Source organism: Bidens hawaiensis, unplaced genomic scaffold (assembly GCF_021521415.1).
Source record: "Bidens hawaiensis isolate Kalapana, Puna unplaced genomic scaffold, B.hawaiensis_p1.1 tig00027748_1, whole genome shotgun sequence".
NCBI lineage: Eukaryota > Viridiplantae > Streptophyta > Magnoliopsida > Asterales > Asteraceae > Bidens > Bidens hawaiensis.
In genome coordinates, this window is record NW_027494491.1 from 201,855 (window position 1) to 211,035 (window position 9,181).

A 9,181-nucleotide genomic window follows, 5' to 3' on the forward strand; every position below is an offset into this window, starting at 1 on the left:
GTGTCAAAGATTTAGGATACAAATAAGGACATAATATAATACAATATTGACAAATATTCGGTTGCTAATAACTATGATATAAACTAACTTTGTTCATATATGTTTGTTAGTAATATAGGTGTTTTTCTTGCACTTCTTGCAATTTGCTTCGTTTTTATAATTTTATAGTTTGAGGTTTTTGATCGTTCTCATTGGAAATTTCGGTCCTCTGGATCATCTTAGAGTTGGTTTTTGAGTCTTGTCTAAACTTTAAATAGTTCAAAGGAAATTTCTAACATTATATGTGTGTGTTACCTGCATTTGTGTTTTTTATATTCTAATGATGTGTTGTTTATTTTTTTTTATTTTTGTATTGTATTTTTATTATTTGATGAACTTTATCCGACTCGAATCGTTGAATAGACCCAAAATATTTATGTTCAGTCTTATAAAACTTGAGTATCTAAAAACAATTAATCCATTTGAAAAACTATATGGATCCACCACTGTCGTGGGCTTTCTTCATGACACACGGATGTTTGATAAGTTCAACCATCACCCTATTATAGTACGGTGCCGGTTGTGTCAACTATATACACTTCTAAAAAAGATATTTTATGTTAGTCTTATTGATCCATCTCTTTTGTATCTTGAGCATGATATCGACAAAGTTTGTAGCTCTTCTTACTCTCTTCAATAACTCCCTCTACAAACTTGTCCATTTCTCTAGCGATTCTTACAACTTTGTGATCGAAGTCGTTGACTTGGTCAACCTTCGCAAGGTAGGATATTAAGTCGCCAACATTAAAAGCACCCAACACGAAAAGGAAGTTCGTAAAAGCTGCTTGAACTTTTTTCTGGTCTCCTCGTCACCACTGTACTTCTGCCCTAGCACCATCCGACATTTCACGTTGTTCGTGTACGTCACAAACAAGTCGCTTAGATTCACAGTTTGTGGTTTGAATCCATTACACTTATTAACACAATGGTTTTTTCTTCTTCTCATACGAATTGGAAGATCCGAAACATCTTAGTGCTGAGCAGCTGCAACACCAATATAATATTTAGCCGTATCCAGTGTAGCCTGTAAGGGGAACACTAACGATATTAGTATCATAAGGATATTTTTCCGCCAATTTGGATCCTGGCAGGCCGGAAAACACAATATGTCATGAGTTCTCATGATTTCTTGGGCTACTTTGGGACACGACCGCCTTTCGAACATGGTCAAGTTAGATTAGCATGATCGAGCAGTAACATGTAGAGTATTTGTCAAGAATGATAAACGATAATTAACGCACAACTTTGAAACAACCGACATATAATATAACTCAAAAAATTGATTACAATATCTTTGGTGGTGGTAGTAGTTGTTGTTGTTATTGTCGTTGTTGTTGTTGCTGCTGCTGCTAACACTAACTTTGTACATGTATTTATACTAGTAACCCAACTTGGTCATCAAGCATAATATGTGTCCACCACTCAACTTGGCCACCAAGGTGAACTTGGGTAACAAGGTCAACTTGGCCAACAAGGTGAACTTGGCCACCAAGCAAATGGAAGAATGTTTCATAATACCCTTATACTTTAACTGAACGGTTAAAACCTCTTAGGCCCTGTTCACCGACTTGTGATCTGGAATAGAAATTAATCCATCATTCACCCCCCCCCCCCAATTTCTGATTCGGATTAGAAAGGTCTTCAACTCCAAGTAACCCGCGCATCTCCGTGAACTTGATTCTTGCGAGTGCTTTAGTGAGGATATTGGCGTTGCTCTCTCCCACTAATGTGCTCAACATCGACCTCGTTGTCTTTGTAGCAATATCGGATAAAATGAAAGCGAGACTTTATATGCTTTGTTCGATTGTGAAAAACCAGATTTTTCACAAGGGCTATTGTGGACGAGTTACCAACTTTCAACACAACTTTCTGCAATGCTTCTCCAGTCAACTCGCTCAATAACTCTCGGAGCCATACAACTTCACATGAGGATGCTGAAGCCTCCATGTACTTGGCTTCACACGATGAGAATGCAACTGTCGCTTTTGTGAGCACCATGTAATTGGAGATTGCCCGTAATAAAACGCGTGCCCCGTGGTACTTCTATCATCATCCTCATCTATGTTGTGACTAATATCACTATAACCTACAAGTCGTTTGGACCCATTCTTCCCGTACTTGATCCCGAAACTCGTCTTTTTCTTCAAATATATCAATAGGTGTCGTATTTCCATACCATGAGATTCTCGTGGGCTTTGCATATATCGAATAACAATACCAACAGAGTATGCCATATCCGGACGAGTGTGTAATAATCACTATAAGCAACCCACCACCTTGCGATACTCAGTTGCGTCGAGTACGAATTCGTTCTCGGCTTTTGAGTATTTCACACCATGATCCATCGGGACTTGAGACGAACTACAGTTTTGCATACCGGTCTTTTTTAGAATTATTTTGGCGTATCTTTCTTGTGTAATTACTATCCCATCCTCTCGTTGAAATACTTAGATTCCGAGATAGTAGGTTAACTTCCCGAGATCCGACATCTCAAACTTGGTCAACATACCCTTTTTGAAATCGGAAATTATACTCGAGCTTGTACCTGTCACAAATAAATCATTCACATACATGGCTACGATCAAAAAAATGTTTCCCATCAGTCTTTCGGTAAACCAATTGTTCCTTGGAACATTTTTAAAACTTCATGTCTCGTAGGATGTTATCGAGCATTGTGTTCCAAGCTTGGGGAGCTTGCCTTAACCCGTACAAGGCCTTTGACAACATGTAAACTTTTGCCTTCTCGCCTTTTTTCTCGTATCCTTCGGGTTGTGAGACGGACACAACTTCTTCCAATTCACCATGTAGAAAAGTCGTTTTTACATCAAGATGGTGGATTTCCCACCCGTTAGATGTTGTCAATGCTATTAGTAGCCGAACGGTCTTGATTCGGGCTACCAGAGCGAAAACATCATCAAAGTCAATCCCTGGTTGTTGCACGTAACCCTTTGCCACCAACCGAGCTTTGTAATTGTTTATCGTTCCATCCGCATTTCATTTGATTTTGGAAACCCACTTCAACCCGATACATTTTGCACCCTTTGGAAGTTCGACTAACCTCCATGTTTCATTCTTGTTTATCGAATCTATCTCGGTATTCATAGCACATACCCATTCTTGGTTCGACATAGCCTCAAAATAGCTACTCGGTTCACCACTTTATGTAAGAAGCAATTGCTCATAGTCAGATTCAACATGTGACACATAAACTTACTGTAATCTTATAGGTAAAACCGGACTCGGGTTGAATGTATTAGACCCGTTTGGCCTCATTTTCACCCGAATAATCCTGTGACTGATGTGTTGTAAAACACATTTACTTTCCGTATCATTTTTATCATGTTTTAATTGCTTTTTAGTTTAATTATTAAGTTTTATGGTTTGTTTATGCTTGATTTTACAAAGTTAATTGTTTACTTGTAGGTTATGAGGTTTGGTGGAAAAAAGAGTTAAAATTGAAGAGTTTAGGGGCTTAATTGGTCAACTTTCAAACTTATAAGTCAAGGCCCGACCCAAGCCCACATCTTAGAAGCCTTTTATAATATTATATGAAGTTAATTATTGGGGAAATAAGTCATTAGAAAGCCAAGAAACCCGAAATTAAAAAACCCTAAAACCCTAGCAGGTTCCGATCGGAACTCAGCAGCCAAAAGGGAAAGAAAAAAAAGAAGAAAGGCGGCGGCTGAGGTGTCTGTAACGGCTGGAGAGGAAGAGGAACATCAAGGAGGATCTTGTGCAGCTACTAGGAGTCTTATACATCCATTAATTCAGCCATAAACCCTAAGTAATCATCTCTAATCTTTGGTTATTGTTCAAGAACCCTAACTTTGTTGAATTAGTCTTTTACTTTGGACTGTTTTGCAAGTGATTAATAGTTTGACTTGTTATTGATTGTGTTTGAATCTTGAATGAGTTTGATTATGTTTATGATGATGTTTATGATGTTTTTCTTAAGTATACATGGCTGTCCAAAAGTTTTGTTAAGCTAAACTTGCTTGTTCTACCTAGGATAGATGATTGTTGAATAGTTTAGACTTGTATAATGGATTGTTAATGTTCAAGACTTGAATTATTGATGTAAAGTTTAACTAAACCATAAATTAGATTGTGTGTGATGGCTGTGTTTTATGTTTTATTATTATAATCCTCTTGCATTAGTTAATTGAATTGGTTTTGATTAATTGATTGCTTGTTAGACTCTTGACTTGGTGTTTAGGGTTTATTTGCGGGGTGTACAACCGTAGGGATAAGTGGTTAATATAAATCATCTAAAATAAGTTAAAATACACCTTCTTTGAGACCGAGAGGTGATAAGAAGTAATATTGTCTCGTTGCTTTTACTAGTTAGAATTAAGACCGCGCGAGAGCGGGTTTTTGTCTTGTCAAGTTTGAGTGTTTATGTGCAATTAGTTGGTTTAATTTGGGTTAAGTTAAATTGTTCCTCTATCCTTGGTGACCTAGTATTTGTCTCCATTAGGATAGTGTGTCGATGAGACCGAGAGGAGAGTCGACATTTGAACACGTTAATAATTGTTTTTCCGGTTTATTCTTTAAAATCAATTAAAATAAGTTGGAGTTTGTTAGAGAGACTGAGAGGTAATTTGACTTTCTTAAACAAGTTTTAATTGTGTCATCTTTTATAACCGGTGTCGTGAATATTTTCAATCCGTTGTCTTGTTATTTCTATCAACATGATTCATTCCTAGGTAGACGTTTTTATTCATTGAATTTAAACCAAAGTTTTCAAAGTTTTGTCAAAAGTTTTCATTCAGTTAAGTTAAGTAGTTAAATAAATTCTAAAATAAATCAATTAAATATTTTGGTGAGTCTTGGTTAGAGTTTAGTAATTATAAACATTTTCACGTGTCTTCGAGTTCGATATCCGGACTTTCCTCATCTGTGCTATACGCGACCGGTACACTTGCCGTTTGTGTGAACTAGGATAGATTGTTTGGTTTTTAAAGCATAGTTGCGACTTGTGTTTTATTTATATATATATTTTCGCACATCAGTGACCCATTACTCGTCGACTGAACTTGAGAGCGAGTTGAGGAATTAGGCCCGATATGACTTGGTTTGGCTGAGTCGTTGGACTCGGGTTGAACCGATGATGTAGGTTCAGAGCTTGGGCTACCCGGGTTGCTTCTAGACGTTTCTTCAATAGTGGGTTCGATTTAACCAGTTCCATTATCAACCACACCCTCCCAATCAATTATAAACATACCCGACTTGTAGTCATTCTTCTCGACATTCTTTACCCAATTCCACCATTTGTTTTTGTCAACCACAACGTCCTGACTAATAACAAGTTTCTTTAGATGTACACTATCCACTTTAGCATACACCATGCAACCGAATACTCAAACATGTTTAATAATTGGTTTCTTTTTCTTGAACCGTTCATATGAATTTTGATTAACCAAGGCCCGGGTTGGGACCCGATTGATTAAAAAGGTTGAATATCGGGCCGCTTCTCCCCACATATAATTCAGCGCCTTTAGAATACCCCGCACCATCCCATTAAAGTTCGGTTTCACCTTTTTACCACGCCATTTGTTGTGGCGTGTACGGGTGGTTAAATGCCAAATAATTACACTTTCATCGCAGAACCGATTGAAATTACGTGAAGTGATTTATCCTCCCCTATCAGTTCGAAGAGTTTTCATTGGTAAACCCGCCTGTGTCTCGATTAGGGCTTTAAACCTCTTAAAACTTTCAAACGCTTCACCTTTTTCTTTCAATAAAAACTTCTACATATATCGTGAGTAATCGTCTATAATAAAAAAGACATACGTGTAACATCGTGAAAATATCAGGTTCAAATCATCAAGTTTCCAAAGTCAAGGGACCAAAAGTGTTAAATCCAAACCTTAGGGTTAAAAATGAAAATTCTGATTTTCCTGACCCATCGTGATACGCGATGGATCAGAAGAGAGACCCATCGCGTATCTCGATTGGTTGTCTGACAGCGAGGCACGTGGCGTGCCACGTGGCCACATTTGGCACGTCGTTCGCCACGTGTTGACACGTGGTGCAACGCTCGCCACGTGGCGACACGTGGAAAGTCTAAGGGGTGACTAGCCGAGGCTACGTCGTGATACGCGACGAGCCAGCTTTTCGATCATCCATTCTCACACCAAAATCACACATACAACTCTCTCTTTAACATCTCTTTAAGTCCCAAGTTCAATTCTATCGATCCACATCGAAAAGTGTGCCCCGATTCCTCGTTTTTCGTGTTATTTCCTCGAAGTTTGTGCCACTTTCCACCGACGTACCCACCAAGAAGGAGTTTGTTATTCCCCAACATCATGACGATTGGTTTTGTAAAGCGTGCCGACAAGTGGTGAAATATTAGAGTTCATCGATTTGCGTGCTAGTTCATCGATTGGCGTGCTAAGGAAAAGTGACGAGAAAAGAAGTGGAGCAAGAAGGTGAAAAGGTGTTAAGGTGCTGCTCGAGTATTTAGGGTTATAATCCGAGCAAAGGTAGGCATAATGCCCGAATAAAATAATAATAATATATTATAAAGGCTTAAACCTTAAGTCAAGGTTATACTCGATACCTCGATAAAAATAAAAGAAATATAACAAAGAAAAGAGAAAGATAGAATAATGAATATATTATGAAAATATTATTTAAGTAATAAATAACTATTCTTAAATAATAAAGAAAAGAAAAGAATACGTTTCTTAGAGAAGAAGAAACGGAGGATTTTATAAATACACTAAAGGTTTATAATTTCACTACATGAAAATTGACCTTCGGCCACACGAAAAAAGTGTGGCCGTAGGACTTTAGCTACACACATTTAGTTCAGGTCATATGTGGCCAAAGGTTGCGACACCGTGGGTATGATATGGCCACACACAGTTTTTAGTGGCCTTATGTGGTAATAAGTGTGGCTAAAGGGTACATGCATTAGTTGCTGTCCATCAAGAAGCCTCTCCAATAAGTGTGGCTAAACGGCAGAAAATGGCCACATGACTATTTACTATGAGTGACCATTGCACGTATAGAGCCACATGAATTAATGTTTCAGCCACATGAATTTTATAATAATGTGGCCAATAGGGTTGTGTTAAGCTTGCATTGTGACATATACCGTGTGGATATAGCAAAGAAATGGCCACTTAAATTTAATAATACAGTGGCTAATTATATGATATAGACACTGGATATCACATTAAAAGTGGGTAAATATGTGTACTTGCCACTCAAACACTCCTTTGTAGATTATAGTGTGGCTATTGTCTTACCGTTTGTCACATATAATGCTTTTCTTAATTTAAAGTGCGGCTATTGTCAAACTTTTTGTCACACATAGTGAAGTACTGTGTGGCTAATCATATCATATAGACACTGGAGTTATTGTCAATGTGGCTAAAAATGTGAACTTGCAAGTCAAAAACTCTTTTGTAGTTTGTGGTGTGGCCATTGTCTTACCGTTTGTCACACATAATGCTATTCGTAATTTAAAGTGTGGTTATTGTCAAACTTTTCGTCACACATAGTGAGGTACTGTGTGGCTAATCATATCTTATAGACACTGGAGTTTATTGTCAATGTGGCTAAAAATGTGAACTTGCTAGTCAAACACTCTTTTGTAGTTTGTGGTGTGGCTATTGTCTTACCGTTTGTCACACATAATGCTTTTCCTAATTTAAAGTGTGGCTAATGTCAAACTTTTCGTCACACATAGTGATGTATTGTGTGGACAATCATATCATATAGACACTGGAGGTTATTGTCAATGTGGCTAAAAATGTAACTAAACACATTAGCATAAATTCAAAACATGTTTTTGCATAAGTTTAACAAACCCAACAACTTAAATTCAAAACAGGTTTACATTACCAAACATTCACTAATAAGTTATAAATTCAAAATATTTGAAACTACTACTAATTACTACCGACCTTAAACTTTCTCATAAGCTCATTAGATTGTTTTTGCCTCCTTTCTTCATTTTCCTTACGTTCTTTTTCCATTTGTTCCATTCGTTGCTCGTTCTTCCAACTCGTTTCTTGACTTCCTTTCATTTTCTAGTTCTTTTTCCATTTCGGCTCTAACTTTTCGAACATAAAATTGTTAAAAATATTAACATCATAACTAACAAAGGGTTAATGTAAGGCGAAACCTCAAAGCCAAGTAGGGGTGTTCACGGTCCGGTTTTCGCGGTTTTTCATCAAACTATAAACCAAACCGTTGGTAACGGTTTTAATTTATGTAAACCAAAACCAAACCGTATAACTTTTAAACCGAACCAAACCAAACCGTTACTAACGGTTTGGTTCCGGTTTGGTTTCATGGACCTGAACCCGAACCAACCCGTTTATATATTACACCCACAAAATCAGTATGTAATTTTCATTTAAATTTTTAGTTATAAACAGAACCAACCCGTTTATGAGTATACCACATGTATATTAAATTATAGTGTTAGTAGTTTTTATGTTACCACATGTATATGAAATATGAAACGGTCTATTTCATTTGCTCGCCCCCTGGTTGATATGTTATACCTAATTATATAACAAAACAAAAAATGATAAAGATAACTTACAAATGCGTGTTCTGACTTTTCCGTACAAAAATCAAATCCAACAAGGCTATTAATGTTGAGCTTGCCCACCCAATACTTTTTCTTGCTTTCTTTGCCGAGGTGGATATCTGAGAATACTTCAATCCACTTAACTTTTCGACCATGTTCTTTTTCCTAATAAGAAGTAATGTAATAAACGTTAAAGCACAAACAATTATAATTTTTGACCTAATTTTTTAATATTGAATTTACAAATAAAACTAGCTTACCAAGCGGATACGATGCTCATCAAACCCTATTGAACGGCCCGTATGCTGAGATATACTGCCATCATTACCCTCTTTCGTGCTGTTGTCTCTCCCTCTCGCGGACTTCTTTAGCCATTTTTCTGTGTTCCAACCCTATAAAGAGAGAAAAATATATGATACATATATAGAGAAAAATATAAAAATAAAAACTTGAATCGACGCATAGCACAACGAACTTCATGCACAATCACATTAGACAACTGTACTAAAAAGTCCTAACATGTATTCACACATCGTATCATGGCAAATCAACCAAACATTTATCATACAACTTAACTTATGATCACTT